At 43.5% G+C, this 15,356-nt stretch overlaps 1 long non-coding RNA gene across 22 annotated transcripts in view; it reads left to right on the top strand.

The window, feature by feature from the left end:
• Window positions 1–15,356, top strand: part of LOC135320909 (uncharacterized) — a 131,023-nt gene that overhangs the window by 51,746 nt on the left and 63,921 nt on the right. The window contains exons 8-9 of one of the 22 annotated variants that reach the window (XR_010380277.1): window positions 8,396–8,483; window positions 9,699–12,951. The exons of 18 other annotated variants lie outside the window; for them this stretch is intronic. This is a non-coding gene — a long non-coding RNA (uncharacterized LOC135320909). Of the gene's footprint in view, window positions 1–1,529; window positions 1,713–8,395; window positions 12,952–15,356 lie in introns of those variants that run through there. 3 more of the 22 variants (XR_010380274.1, XR_010380278.1, XR_010380276.1) reach the window with 3 other exon arrangements.

Genomic DNA, 15,356 nt, shown 5'->3' on the forward strand with positions numbered 1-15,356 from the left:
GAGGAAGAGCCTCTGAGCAGGGTGCTGGTTGCACAGGCAAGACCACCCTGAGCACTGAGGGTTTGGGGAGCCGGAAGTCACACAGTGGCCCGAGCAGCCTTGTTCCTGAGAAACTAGAGGGAGAAGAGGCTGAAAAGTCAGGCTAGTGTCAGACACTGTGGTGGGTTATGAGTGACAGTAAAGGACTGGTCAGGCAGGCACGAGAGAACCCTGTGGGTGTCCCAGCTGGAGCGTCACGCCAGAGGATGGAGCTGAGTTATAGACTTTGCCACTTATTAGCTGTGTGACTTTGAGCAAGTTCACCCCACCTCTCTATATATACATTCATCTGTAAAATGACACAGTGACAAGCTCGTGTCATAAGAAGGCTTAGTTTAGCTCTGATTCTCTGTGTCCAGTCCTGTCAGTGCTGCCCTGCAAGTTTCTGCAGTGGCTGCTCTTACCCTGAGATGGGAGGGCATAGAGGGATTTTGTAGCGCCCGAGGGCAGGAAGGGGTTGCTTTAAAAACAGACATGTAGCCGCCTGCAGCTGCAGGCTTGCAGGCAGTTTGGTTGATGGTCCTGGAGAGGACTTTGGAGGCCTTAGCATCATCATAAGACTTGTTTTCCCTTGGGGGCCGGAATTGCCTATGCAGATTAATGTGGAAAATTTGGGCTTCTGGCAAAGCTGTTTTCAGAGATGGTAATATACATAACATATCGTAGAAAATATAATGCTTTTATTTAATCTGTGGGACTTTGCAGCTGTTGGGAACACCTCTGTTGGCCTGGTTTCCACGGAGGACACTAGGGGTCGGCAGAGCGTGCGGGAGGGCAGGTAGCCTGCAGTGCTGCTGCGGGGTGTTCTCCCGAGTAGAGCACTCTGCTGAGTTGACTCTTCTCTGAGTTTGGTTGCCAGATGAGCAGACAGCAAATTAATGAGTTCTGGTGGGATTGTATAATGACAGAAAGAAAGAGGGACCTGTAGTTTTTCTGGACTAGAACACGCTTTTGGTTCCTGATCCAGTGTGTTCCATTACAGAATTGATGAGTTGTGTCTATTCTGGGACTTGTCGACTGAAAAAAATGTGTAGCCTGAAAGTTTAGAGTTACACTTTATTAGGCGGGAGGACTCGAGGCGGGATGACAGCCTTCAAATCTGTCTGAGGGACTGCTCCCAAGAAGTAGGGGAGGAACTAGGATTATATGGCAGCTTTACAACAAAGACCAGGGAGTTGGAACAATAAAAGATTGCTTGTTATCTAAAGAAATCCAGGCATCTCAAGTTAAAGAATTTAGTGCCTTTGTATGTATCATTTGACCTCACTGGATTCATTCTTTAGACAAGCACCTAGCTATCTAGGGCAATTATCCTGTCTTCTTATTCTCAGTCTGTTCAGAGGGCAGCATTGTGAGGGGCTGTAGAGGCTGGGCTTCAGGTCTGTCCGCACTGGGGGGTGGCGGAAGCCTTGATGACTTGGTTTCAGCATTCTTTGTTTACTGACATGGTTGTAGTATTTTAATTCACATTGTAGTATTTTCATTCACAGACTGATTGTGGATAATCTGGAAACTTGCAAAGGAAACGAGATGGAATTACTGCAGGTACCTTCTACTTTAATAAGCCGTGTGCAAACATAAACATGGAGGAAGCATACATTTGAATTTGGTGGTGTAGGGAAGGGTTTCTGCACATTACAGGAGAACGCAAGGCAGAATATCTCTTCTTTGTTGGCAGGGATGTGGGTCAAACTGTCATTTCTGTAGCGGTTTCTGAGAGCACTTTATGGTAATTAACAAACATTGACAAACGGTGGCACACTTTGCATTTAAGAGCTGACCTGTACAAACGTGTATTGGACAGGTGGATTTCATAGGCAAGTGGTGAGGTGGATTGGAGAGAGGTGTAGCCCAGGCCTGGGCTCAGATTCAGGTTTAAATCGCCATTTCCTCACCAAAGGACCTTGGACTAGAGTGTAACCTCCATTAAACTGTTGGTGAATCTGTGAAATATGCATTATAATATTCGTTTCTTCCTGGGTTTGTTGTAAGTTTTAAACAGTATTATAACACACATGAAACACTTAACAGACACTTAGCAGTGTTCACTGTGTCCTACCGCCCCGCTTAGCGTGTGTTACAGCCGTAAAGGTAGCATGTGCCTGTTGAGGACGTACTGGCAGCCCCTTGAATAGGTTGTGAATTTGGTGATTTCCTTTAATCCTTGAAACTCTACGTGCCATGGGCAGTTATTTTCATGAACAGATGAGGAATCTTAGGGTAAAGAAGACGGTGTAATTTGCCCAAAGTCAGACCATAATTTTGGGTGCAGGGGCCTCTGTTCAGCATGGGCCCCTGGGCTTTCTGCCCTCTCTGTTCAGCACCAGAGCCAGACGTGGAGTCGCCTGTCTCCCAGCCCAGAATATCCGGCAGGCAGCAACACAAACCTGGACCTGTTCTGTTTAAGCAAAAACTCCGGAGGGGAGGCAGGTACTAAAGGGATAAATGTAAAAAGAGACGACTGCAAACTGTTATCAGCTCAGAGAAGGAAAGGAACACGCCTCGCCGTGCAGAGCTGGGAGCTTTCCCTTCAGGGCTGCTCTGGGGGCGTTCATTTCAGCTAAACAATCTCCGCTCCTGCACCAAGGCATGAAGGCAGGGTGCATGTAACCAGGCTGACTGTGCCTCGTTGATCATATTCATTCCTAATCCAGTGTCAGCTGTCACGGGCACTTACCTAGTAAACAGATGTCGGCCATAATCATCACGCACTTTGCTTGGTAGTTTTATTGGCCCCACTTTTGAGATGAGGTAATTGAAGCTGGGGAGTTTGCTGCATGCCCGTGATTACCTTGGAAATACCCCTACTGGTCTTTCAACCTAGACTGGTGTGGCTGTTACATCCCAGCCCTGTGAATGGCATCGTGTAGCTTCTACCAAGTGGCCCAAATGACTGACATTGATTTTCTTAATCCGTAGGAAATGGTATGTGACAATAAGAGAAAAGGTGGTAAGAAATTCTTTGGAAAACTAGAACAAAATCCAATACTTCCCCAGCTGGGGTAGCGTACCCAGTGTCACTCATCCCACTCACAGCCTGGCACCTCCTCCCTCCCGACTCCGTGTTCAGAAGCCACTCTGAGCCTTCGAAGAACATTTTGCCTCGTGACACTTTTGACTAAGACCTATGACCTCTCTGTCCCTGGTTTACTCTCTCTTCAAGGTCATTTAAATTTTATGCAGGCTCCTCAACTCCGATGTAAGAAAAGACTCTTTAAACTTCTTGATGAAGCTCCTTAATGAAGATCTTGTGAAGGAAACCTAGTCAAAACCTGGGAGGTATGCACACAGTGAGTGCATGCAACCTCAGCACTTTGTGAAGTTCAGAATCAGAGGGGTGGGAGACTCAGGAAAGGCTTTTTAAGGTAGAAAGGGGAAAGTGAAAGGATGCAGGCTGTGTGAGACTGAAACATCTCTGTCCCAGCCAGCAAGGCACCTGCGTTCAGGATGGTGTATGGGGAGTACAGAGTTCTCACAAAGAAAGAAGTGGTGGGATGGGAGGGAGGACAGATAGATTCTTTACTAGGGAAGGAAAAAGTGGGCTGAAAATTTACTGGTTGAATAAGAGGACTGTGACATGATGTGCTTGCATTTTGGAGATAAGGGTTTTGTGGGGACAGGCCTAGGAGAACGCTCTCTGGCTGGGGAGTCAGCACAACAGAGAACCACAGAGAACCGGGCTGACCTCAAGGCCCCTGCTGGGGGAGGGGCTGCCCGCCATTTTGGTCCTGGGGGCTACTTCTGTCCCTTAGCTGGGGCCTCAGAACTCCCTTCACATCCCAGTCCTGTTGATACAAGAAAACATATGTGGGGCATGGGAAGGGCTGTGTCCCAGGCTTTGGTTGAGCCCCTGGAATGTGCCCCACCAGACGTGGGTCCTTGGCTTCATGCAGGAAAGGTTTCAAGAGCAAGCCACTGTTGAGTAAAGGTAGATTTATTCACAGAGACACATTGAAAGGCAAGAGAAAGGCCACGAGGTTTGGGGGTTGGGTGCTCAGATTAAAAGTAGGTACACACTCCACAGACAAAGTGTGGGCCTTCTCCGAAGAGGGAGAGAGAGTGATGACCGCGAGGTGGCGCTGTGTTGCTGGTTTTCATGGGCTTGGTTGTTTTATATGCTAATAATTAGAAGGAGCAGCCTAAGGGCAAGGGGCTGGGATTCCCTGGGATTTGGCCATTTCCCACCGTTTGATCTTTTGTGGCTAGCCTTGGGATGGCCATGGTGCCTTGGGGCGTGTTATTCACCATGTTACTATTACAACGGGTGTATAATGAAGCTCAAGATCTGCTAGAAGTAAAATCTCTTCATCCTGAGCCTCAAGGCCTACTGGGGGTTGAATCCTTCACCATTTTGATGTTAATTGCTGTGGCCTGCATTGAATGGCTGTGCTCTGGCCCCTTCCATCCTGTCTCACTGTGTTGACACAGAGAGAGCAAAGGCCGGGCCCCGCCTGTGCTCCTGCATTTAACAGGAAGAGGGGTGGGGTGGGCTGATGATGACTCTGAGTGGTGAGAAGGATGTTTCAGATTTTCCCACGTGGGACATGGGGAAGTGCCAGCAGCCACCGCAGATTTATCTCACGGGCATTATCACTTGTGTCACTCATATTTTTCTATTTTTCTTTCTTTTTTTTTTCAATTATTTAATCTAAATTTAACATCAGGTTTTCTTAGGAAAGAAATTTCTCTTTTTCTTTTCATTGGGGCTCTTTTGGGGGGGTAGGTAATTAGGTGTATTTATCTGTTAGAGGAGGCCCTGGCGGTTGAACCCGGGACCCCGTGCACGCTAAGAACACGCTCTACCACTGAGCTCTACCACCCGCCCCATCATCTTTTACTTTTTGCTTTAGCTGCCAAGAATCTTACGGCTGAATTTCTAGTCGGCCTTTAACACTTACCCTGACTTCATGGCATTCGTTTTTATGAGTTTACTTCCCCCTGGTTTCATTTAAGTATTGAATCTCCATTTTCTCTACACTCTAACTTTTGTCTTTTTGTTGTTATGGTTGTTAAGCTGTGTTAAAAATTGTTTAATTCCTCTTTTAGCAGGAGGCTGAAAGTAAATAAATATGTAAACAAACTTATCACACTTAAATGTTTTATACATTCTAAGCTGTTTATTAGTTACTTAAAAACCGAATTGAATACTGAAGTGATAACATTTTAAAATTATTTTTTAACATTTTATAAAAGTATAGCTGATTTACAATATGATATGTTTCAGGTGTACAATAATTGCACAATTTTTATTGTTATGCTCCATTTATAGTTATTGTAAAACATTGGCTATATTCCCTGTGTCGTAAGATACATCCCTGTAGCGTGTTTATGTTACATGGAGCAGTTTGTATAAGAAACATGGGTAATACAAAGTCTGGGGCGTGGCTCTGTCTAACCCATGTTCCCGGTCACCCTTCCTGTCAGAGCCCAGGCCCTCACTCCTGTCTGCAGGGGAGCAACTGGAGGCAGCCCTCATCAGCGCTGGCACCACCCTCTGAGTGGCAGTGACAGCAGTGACTGTGTGTGGACGTGTAAATTGTTGTTCCAGGAGCTTTACATGCATTTCTGCATTTAATAATTAAAGCCCTCCTGTGAGGAATCATTTTAGGTTTTTAATGAATAATACATTTTATTTTGATTTTGAGAGTTCAAACTTCCAGAAAATTTACTGGAATAGTACAATAAAGGCTTAGATACAGTTCACCTAAAAGGGCACTGTTTGCCCTTTTGTGTCTGGCTTATTTTAGTATAAACTTTCAAGGTCCATCCATGTTGTATCCTCAGTCAGTACTTTATTCTTTTGGTTTTATAATATCCTTTTTCTTTTTTTTTTCGTTTTTTCTCTATTTAAAAATATTTTCATTGAATTCTAGTCAGTTTATAATGTTGCGTCAGTTTATAATTTTGCATCAGTTTCTTGTGTACAGCACAACACTTCATTTATATAGGAACATACATGTATTCATTTTCATATTCTTTTTCAACATAAGTTACTATAAGTTATTAAATATATTCTCCTGTGCTATACAGTATAAACTTGCTGTTTACTCTATACATATTCAGTATCTGCAAATCTTGAACTCCCAATTTATTTCTTCCCACACCCTCTCCCCTCTGGTAACCATAGTTTGGTTTCTATGTCTGTGTGTCTCTTTCTGTTCTGTAGATAAGTTTATCTTTTTGTTTGTTTGTTTTTTTAGATTCCACATGTGAGCGATCTCATATGGTATTTTTCTTTCTCTTTCTGGCTTACTTCACTTAGAATGACATTCTCCAAGTCCATTCATGTTTCTACAAATGGCATTATTTTATTATTTTTTTATGGCTGAATAGTAGTCTATTGTACAAATATACTACAACCTCTTAATCCAGTCATCTGTCAGTGGACATTTAGGTTGTTTCCATGTCTTGCTATTGTAAATAGTGCTGCTCTGAATATTGGGGTGTAGGTATCTTTTTGAATTACGGTTCCTTCTGGATATATGCCCAGGAGTGGGATTGCTGGGTCATATGGGAGGTCAATATTTTGTCTTTTGAGGAACCTCTGTACTGTTTTCCACAATGGCTCCACCAAACTGCAACCACAGTGTAGGAGGGTTCCCTATTCTCCACAGCCTCTCCAGCATTTATTGTTTGTGAACTTCTGAATGATGCCTATTCTGACTGGTGAGATGTGATATTTGATTGCAGTTTTGATTTGCATTTCTCTGATAATGATATTGAGCATTTTTTCATGTGCCTATTGGCCATTTGTATGTCTTCATTGGAGAAAAGCTTCTTTAGGCCTTCTGCCCATTTTTGAATTGAATTGTTTGTTTTTCTTTCTTATCAAGTGTAAAAGGTGTTATATATTCTGGGAATTAAGCCCTTGTCAGTCTCATTTATTGCAACTATTTTCTCCCATTCCATAGGTTGTCTTTTAGTTTTGCTTACTGTTTCCTTTGCTGTGCAAAACCTTGTAAGTTTAATTACATCCCACTTGTATATTTTTGCTTGTATTTCTATTGCTTGAGTAGACTGCTCTAGGAGAACATTGCTGAGATGTATGTCAGATATTTTGCCTATGTTTTCTTCTAAGAGGTTTATAGTGTCTTGTCTACATGTTTAAGTCTTTAAGCCATTTTGAATTTATTTTTGTGTATGCTGTGAGGGAGTAGTCTAACTTCATTCATTTACATGCAGCTGTCCAGTTATCCCTACACCATTTGCTGAAGAGGCTGTCTTTACTCCATTGTATGTTCTCACCTCATTTGTCAAAGATTCAATGACCAAAAGTTTGTGGGCCTATTCTTGGTAATTTTGTTTATCCGTTCATTGATGGATGGATATTGTTTGTAACCTTTGGCTACTCTGAATGATACTGCCATGAATATTGATGTGCAAGTTTTTGTGAGAATATGTTTTCATTCTGTTGGCTGTACAGTTGGCCCGCCATATCTGTAATTTCCACTTCATGGATCCAGATGGCTGATTGTAAAGGGACTCGAACATCCTTGGATTATGGTATCCAGGGTGGGGGGTTCCTGAAACCAACCCCCCGAGGATACTGAGGGATGACTCTACATGTAGGAGTGGAATTGCTGAGCCATATAACTCTAACCTTTTGAGGAAACACCAGACTTCTCCAAAGAAGCTGCACCATTGTCCCTTTCCATTGGCCGCAAATGAGGTATCTCTGCCTCCTCAACGACACTTGTTATTGTCCATGTTTTGATTAAAACCGTCCTAGTGGGTGTAAAATGAGAACTCATTTTGATTTTGATTTGGCTAGTGATGCTGAGCTTCTTTTCATGTGCTTATCGGGCATTTGTGTATTTATTTAAATCCTTGGCAAATTTAAACATTGGGTCGATTTTCTTTGTATTGTTCAGTTGTAAGCATTTTTTATATATCCTGAATACTAGTCTCTTCTTAGATACATGCTTTGCAAAATTTTTCTCCTATTCTGCAGATTGTCCTTTCACTTTAGTTTTTTTAAGCATTAAAACAATTTCTTTACAGGGGAGGTAATTAGATGTATTGATTTATTTTATTTTTCTTGCTAAGCATGCACTCTGTCACTTGATATACCCACTTCCCCTGTCATTTCACTTTCTTGATGATGTAATTTGTAACAAAAAGGTTTTAACTTTGATGAAGTCCAGTTTATCTGCTTTTTTCTTCTATCACTTGTGCTCTTCGTATTGTATCTAGGAAACCAAAGCCTATCCTAGGACCACAAAGATTTATACTGTGTCTTCTTTTAGAAAGTTTATAGGTTTAGTTTTTACGTTTCTGTCTGTGATCAATTTTGAATTAATTTTTATTTATTTAAAATATGGGGGTCCAGATTCCAGATTCATTCTTTTGCCTGCAGATACTCAGCACTCCCTGCACCATTTGTTGAATAGACTATTCTTTCAATGGAGTGTTGTTGACACCCTTGTGGAAAACTGACTGTAAATGTAAGTTTTTCCCCCTGGGTTTTTATTATGTCTCATAGATTTATTTATCCAAACTTATGCCAGTACCATTCTGACTTAGTACTATAGCTTTTTAGTACCCTTTAAAGTGAGTCCTCCAACTTTGCTCTGCTTTTTCAAGATTGTTTTGGCTGACCTGGGCCCCTTGCACTTCCATATGAATTTTGGGATCACTTTTTCAATTTTTGCAAAGAATTCAGCTGGAATATTGATAAGGATTCCACTGAATTTGTAACTCACTTTGGGGAGTCTTAACATTTTTAACAATATTGTCTACCATTCCATGAACATGGGATGTGTTCCATATATATAGGTCTTTTAAGTATTATTTCGGTGATACATCAAAATATTCAATGTACAAATCTTGTAAATTTTTGTTAAATGTATCTCTCATTTTATTTTTAATGCTGTTGTAAATGGAAAGGCTGAGCTTCTTGAGGGTAGGACTATATATTAATTTGTTTATTTCTAGGATTTCTACACAGCAAATACTCTAGGTTTATATTTGCTACATAAATCTATCCACAACTCTTCCCACCCCCGTGTTATAAGAAACCAAGACCCAGGTTAAGCTACCTGAACACGTATGTGGAAGTGAGAAATGAGACCCTTGGGTGGGGCTTTGTGAAGATGATACTGAGAGCTTATTTAGGATGGCTTCATCTTAAATTCCTTTAAACAACACTTTTGGTGTAGTCAGATACATTAAGATCATGCCCTTTTGATGTGCAGAGGAGCTAAGACTATCATTTTCAAATAATTTCTAGTGAGAGTGTTGTACTTGAAATCAAATTTGCATCAATCTTTGAAGATATATGTTTCAGGAATTTTGACTAAAGAACACCTGTCTTTATTCATTAATGACAACTAAATTCTCAAGCAACATGTAAGAGTTTGAGCAAACTGCCCCAGCCCCGTAGTGCTGGTTGGCTGCAGCTGTAACTGGAGTCAGTGCTTACCTCTCCCAGCACGCTTGGGCTGATCTGCTCAAAGGTGTTCGTCCAAATGTTTGTCTGTAGTCTGTTGGACAAAGCCATAAAACATTGAGTTAAGGTTGCTGGAATGCAATATATTCCTATTAATATTAACTAAGCACATATTGAGTGCTTACTGTATGTTGGGAATTGTCCCTCAGCCTCACATGTATATTATTTCACTTAAAACTTCATATATTTCCTTGTTATTCTCACTTTACAGATAAGGAGACTGAGAATTAGGTCTTCTGTATTTTGGATGGAGCTCATTATCAATGACAGGAAGTTGTAAGGAAAAAGATATTGATTCATCCTGAGAAAATATTTTTCTGACCGTCAGCAGTGAAGAGGGTGAACACTGAAGAAGGTGATCATTGTTTGAGTGAGACGAGCCCTGGGTTGTACGGAGTCAGCATCCCTGTCTTGGACACGGCACGTGTAGATCTGTGTGGTGGGTGAGGCGGCGAGGCCGCGCAGGGAACGCGGATGCCGGGCCATTGGGCTGTGCTCAGGCCCAGTGGGGCTTTCTCCTAAGGGCAGTGGGCCGTCATTGACAGATCTTAAGTAGGGGAGTGGGGTGCTCTCGTAGATCACTTTTGTCTTGTAGAATGCTTAGAAACATTTAGAAGGCTCTGCAGGAGGTGATGTGATGAGTCAGATTAGGGTGGCTGCCAGGTGTAGAAGTGTAGAATTTTCAAGTGGTTTTCAGTCCCAGTTTTGTGGCTGAGTAGCTGTGTCACTTTGGATGATGCACTCAAGGAAGTAAACAATTTATCTAATCAATTGAAGAAGTGATGTACCGACCTCCCAGGACTGCTGTGGCAATCCAGTGAGATAACGTGTGCACAGTGTGCAGCGTGGTCCCCAGCACACAGTCAGTGCTGAGTGAGTGCCAGTGAGTACCTGGTAGGTCAGGTGTGGGTGGTGGGACTCGGTGACTGAGGAAATCTGGGCCCTGAAGGTGGGGTCCAGTCACATCTGTGAGTGATGGGCCTGAGCTGGGAGAGGCAGGGAGACCTTGCCCCCCGACCAGGGGCCCTGGGTAGGACGGCTATGGGAGGAGCACCGTGAAGTCAGCTCTTTGCAGGTGGAGCTCGAATTGCCTTTGAGACATCTAAGTGCATTGTCATGAGCTCAAAGAGGAGGTCTGGGCCCAGGCTGTGAATTTTCCTATAATCTTAATCCCTGAGGACGCCGAGGTATTGATCACTGAACGTGAAGACATACTTTACAGGACAAGTGAATAGTAGTATCATCTCTGTCATCAAAGCTCACATCTCTTTATTCATCACAAGTTTGCTATTGGGTACTTACAGAGCTCACTTCACCGCCATCCCCTGGGCTCAGGCTCCACAGTAAAGAGCTGGTGAGCCTCCCTCTTTTCCAGAAGAAGACACATTTAGCTGGTAGAATTCTGTACCTCGCCAGACTTAGAATTTTAGTTTGTTGTTTTAATTCTATTTTCTGTTAGCCATCTCCTGACAGGAGAGACGTTTTACCTCATGGACATATTTCAATTAGCTGTTACTGAGAATTGCTGATCTGATCCATAGTGTAAGTATTATATTAAACTTGTAGAGTATATATCATTTTTCTGTCTTTGCCCTTTAATTTTGTATGCCCCTTCAAGTCTCTATCCTATTTGGGGCCTTATTTTTTTAAATTAAAAAATGTCTATTTGCAGTTAAGAAAACAAAAGAAAAGAAAAAATACACATGATAGCTAAACTTAGAAAATATCTAGTGTGTTTTCTGTCTCGGCAACGGAGGGTTCTAGAAACTCGTGAAAACCTTCATTACACAAGTTTCTTAAAATGCTGATTAAGAAATAAAACCTTCTTTCTTCATCTTTCAAGCTGCACAGCTAATTGTGAAGAAAGTGAGGGGAAATCCTCAGAAGCCAAGACAAACCAGAAAGCAGGAATTCTGGGTGATACACGAGCCTTAGAAGCCCTGGGGTGCCTGTTGGCTCCTGTACTGAGTTTCAGTTGCCTTGACAGGAGGGTAGGAGCTGAGCCCGAGTCTTCTCACACTGGGAGTTGGATGACTGATCATATGTAAGGCCAAGCCCATTCCGAGAAGCATGGTTTACTAAAGGGTTAACTATGAAAAAAAATTCCTCAAGGTAAGACAGTAAGGAAAGTCAACTTTTTTGGAAGAGGGGAAAAATAACAAATCCAAAGTAAGGATATAGTTTAAAGCTCTTCTGGCATGAGAGTAACCACAAACTCCTGGCAGAGAATCACAGCTACTCCTGGAATGAGAAGCTGTGGTTTGAATGAATCAGTGAGCAGCCATTCCGAAAAAGGCCTCCAGAGTCTTGAGGATCAAGATACTTGACTGCAAACACCTGTCTTCCAAAGTCTCTATCAAATAACCAGAAAGGTTTTAAAGGAAAGAAGCCATAATCATAGTTTTATTTCTTAACATTACTTTATGCTAGGAATTCAGAGGTGACTATGGAGTTGTCTCCTCTTTTATGGACCTTACCTTCTCTTTGGGGAGACAAACTGACATAGTTGGGGAGCTTGGTGGAGGGAGGTGATAGTCTGTTGCAATTAGCCAGGAGAGGAGATTAAGAAAGCAGTGAAGGGTGGGTGAACTTTTTAGCTAAGGACATTATTGTTCTGCTGGCCCTTAATTGCAGGCTCAATGAGTAGTCACTGGAGGGAATAGATCTTACGGAGGATGGACTTAGCTCAGGTCTCTTTAGAATGGACAAGTGAACCTGGAGAAAGACAGTCAAATCTGTGCAGACATTAAAGTTCACTTGAACGTGCTCCATCCCTGAGCCAAAGATAGGACAAATATGCAGCACTTCTTAAGGACAGAGGAGTGGTTTTTAAGGTTCTCCAAGAATGAAGCCCAGGGAACCGAGATGGCCAGTTGTCAAACTGTGACTTTGCACTTAGGACGGTGTACCCACCAAGGGTATTGGCCTTTTATACATTTCCATTTCTCTTTAATACATGTCAGGTGATGAGGACGTGGGCACAAGTGTTTGACATCTTGTCGAGGCGACTTTGGGTACCTGCCTAGAAACGCGGGCACGGCTACAGCTGCGTCACACATGTTGCCGCCCATCCCACTCCCCGGCTCCGTGATCACGGCAGAGTGGTTCCTTGTTGACCTGTCCATCTCCTCTGTGACATCATAACCCATGAAAAGACCGGAGAGTATTAACTTGGCTTTGTTAAAGTCAAAGGAACAGATCTAATATGGAGTCAGATTTGTTCTTTCCTATTTCAGTATTGCCATGGAGAAGACAGTTTGGGCAGCTTTTTATAGGGTCCTCGAGGCTTTCTCTCTCAGCCTCTGGGCACCTTTATTGAAAACCCTACATAGCTGTCTGGAGTGCTGGAAAACCACTCCGACTGTTTTGCCCTGAAGATGTGTTCAGTTTATAACTCATCTCTACTCCTTGGAAAACAACTCAATAAAAACTCAGTTGGTTTTCCACCAGCCATGGGCAGGGGTGAGGGATACCTTGTTATTATTTCATAAAATAATAATAATAATAAAAATAGTAATAATAAAAATAATAAAAATAATAAAAAAAAATAATAATAATAATAAAAAAAGAAGTCTTAAAACAGCACTGGGCACATAGTTGAGAGTCAATAAATGCTTCCTGGCTTAAATCAAAAGTGATGACTCAGTGATTCCATGGCTGCTGTATTGGCTGAGCTAGTTACTCCTTTGCTCCATTACACATTTTTTTAACTGAAAAAGAAATACATGCAAATGGTTAAAAAAAATTCAAACAGCACAAAAATACACAAGTGAAAGAAGTTTTCCCTCATCCTCTGTTCTTCCGGCCCTCCCTGGAGATGCCACTGTTTACTATCCTTTGGGTGCTTTTCCAGATATGCTATGCACATTCCCACCTATGTATGTAAATTCCTTTAAAGTTTTAGTTATTTTTAACTTAAAGGGATTTAAATCCTCAAGTGGCTTCTGCCTGGGTAATAGAACAGAACAAATCTGACTCCATATTAGATCTTTTCCTTTGACTTTAACCCTATGCTCTGTCTCCTAGGCTTCATCTTGCTTGTAAAACAATGTTGCTTAGAGCCTGAAATATACAGGAGAACCTATTCTGAAGGCTCTGATCTTTAAGTATATTTAACACATTTTCATTCATAAAAAGATTAGAAATTGCAGAATAGAAAATAACGTTTGTTTTGTTAGAGGTTTACAGAGATTTGACCCAGGCAGATAGCTGCAAGAACAAAGGATTCTAACAAGAAGGAATTCCTACACCAAGAAGATTGCAACAACCAAGCACGTAGGAAAAAAGCCTGAATTCTGACTTGGGGAGATGGTTTTCCAGGACATTAGTTTGCCATCTAGGTCTACAGAAACTTGCTATTCCATACCCCAACACCTGGTCTCCCAACTTATTGGCCTGTCCTGCACTGAAGAGAATGAATTTGGATTTGGTAGCACTCCTATATACCTAGCAAGCTGGGCACTGGAACTGAGTGTTATGGAAACAACAGGCCAGCCAAGGAACAATCACCACTCGGAGTGTTGGCGTACTCAGATTTATTATGCCGGCGGGCTCAGAGGGGCTTCTGCTCCGAATTTCTGAGCACCCACCTCCAAGACATACACATGAAGTTTTAAAGGGTTAATTACAAGTAAGGGTGTATTAGCCAATAAGGCTCAAGCAACAAAAAGCAAGGAATCAGCACACTGGTGCTTGTCAACTTGTAATAGACACTTGTTGAGCTTCGATTTACGGCTTAGCTTGTTAGCCCAGTAAACTGACACTAAACTTCAGATTTACGAGTTAGCCCAGCAGAATTTAGATCAGTAAACTGACACATCACACTTAGATTTGTGACTTAGCTTGTTAGCCCAGCTGGGCTTTTCCTTCACATGAGGACAGCTCTCCCACACCCAGGGAACTACTGTGAGCCCTTGATGGTTCCACTAGGGTGGAGTGTGGTTTACCCAGGACGGATGGGGACTATGCACCAACACTCAGGCAGTCTGCTCTGTCTGGGGCTCTGATCTTGAACCACCCCGCTCCCTGCCAGCCCAACACCTGGGACAGTGGAGCTAAGGCAAAGATCGTGCCTGCCTGTTTCCCAGCGTGTAAAAGGGGAATATGTACTCTTCCCAAGGTAGTTCTGAGCGACAACACCTGCGGGTGCTTGGTTCCCAGACCAACAGAAAACCCTGCTCCGCGTGGGGGCAACAGGTGTGATACCCGTAGGGGTTCTGCAGCAGCATCGGATGGAGGGCTGGATCAGGGAGGTAAAACTTGAGCTGCGGGCCTTGAAGTGTTACAGAAGGGTACAGAGGCAGGACTGCCGCCTTCTTCAGGGTGCCACCAGAGGTAAAGCTTTTTCTCTCCATCCTCGCTAGGACCTTACCCTTTCAGGATCCCTCCATTCTCTCTGCTATTCCTGTCCATCTGTCTCCCTCCACTTTTTCCCTCCTCTCCTCCCCCTCCCATCTTTTCCCTCCCTCACTGCCCCACCTTCTCTCGCAGAACCCAGAGCGGATTGCTGGCCCTCCTGCGCATGGGCGGTCGGTGTCAGCTGGACCGCGGGTTGGAAGCTCCAGCTCGGAGCCGGGGATTAGCCCCAAAGGCTTCTCAGCTCTGTCGCCCGGCAGGCCTTTAGCTCCTGCCCGGGGCCGGTGCCTCTGGCTGTGGAAGTGCAATGTGGGGTCTCCCGGGAAAGGGGTCAGGTGGCTGCGGGAGGGCGGTCCGCGTGTCACAGACCACGAGGGCGCGAGTCAGCCTGTGTTCAGCTGAATTGCTCGGGCCAGACCCCTCTGCCCGCGCCACCTGCCCCAGTGCCCCAGTGCCACAGCTTCCCGGGGCCAGGTGTGCACCTGCCGCCTCTCACCCAGCCGGGCTCCCCTCA

This window comes from Camelus dromedarius, unplaced genomic scaffold (genome assembly GCF_036321535.1).
Source record: "Camelus dromedarius isolate mCamDro1 unplaced genomic scaffold, mCamDro1.pat HAP1_SCAFFOLD_164, whole genome shotgun sequence".
Classification (NCBI taxonomy): domain Eukaryota; kingdom Metazoa; phylum Chordata; class Mammalia; order Artiodactyla; family Camelidae; genus Camelus; species Camelus dromedarius.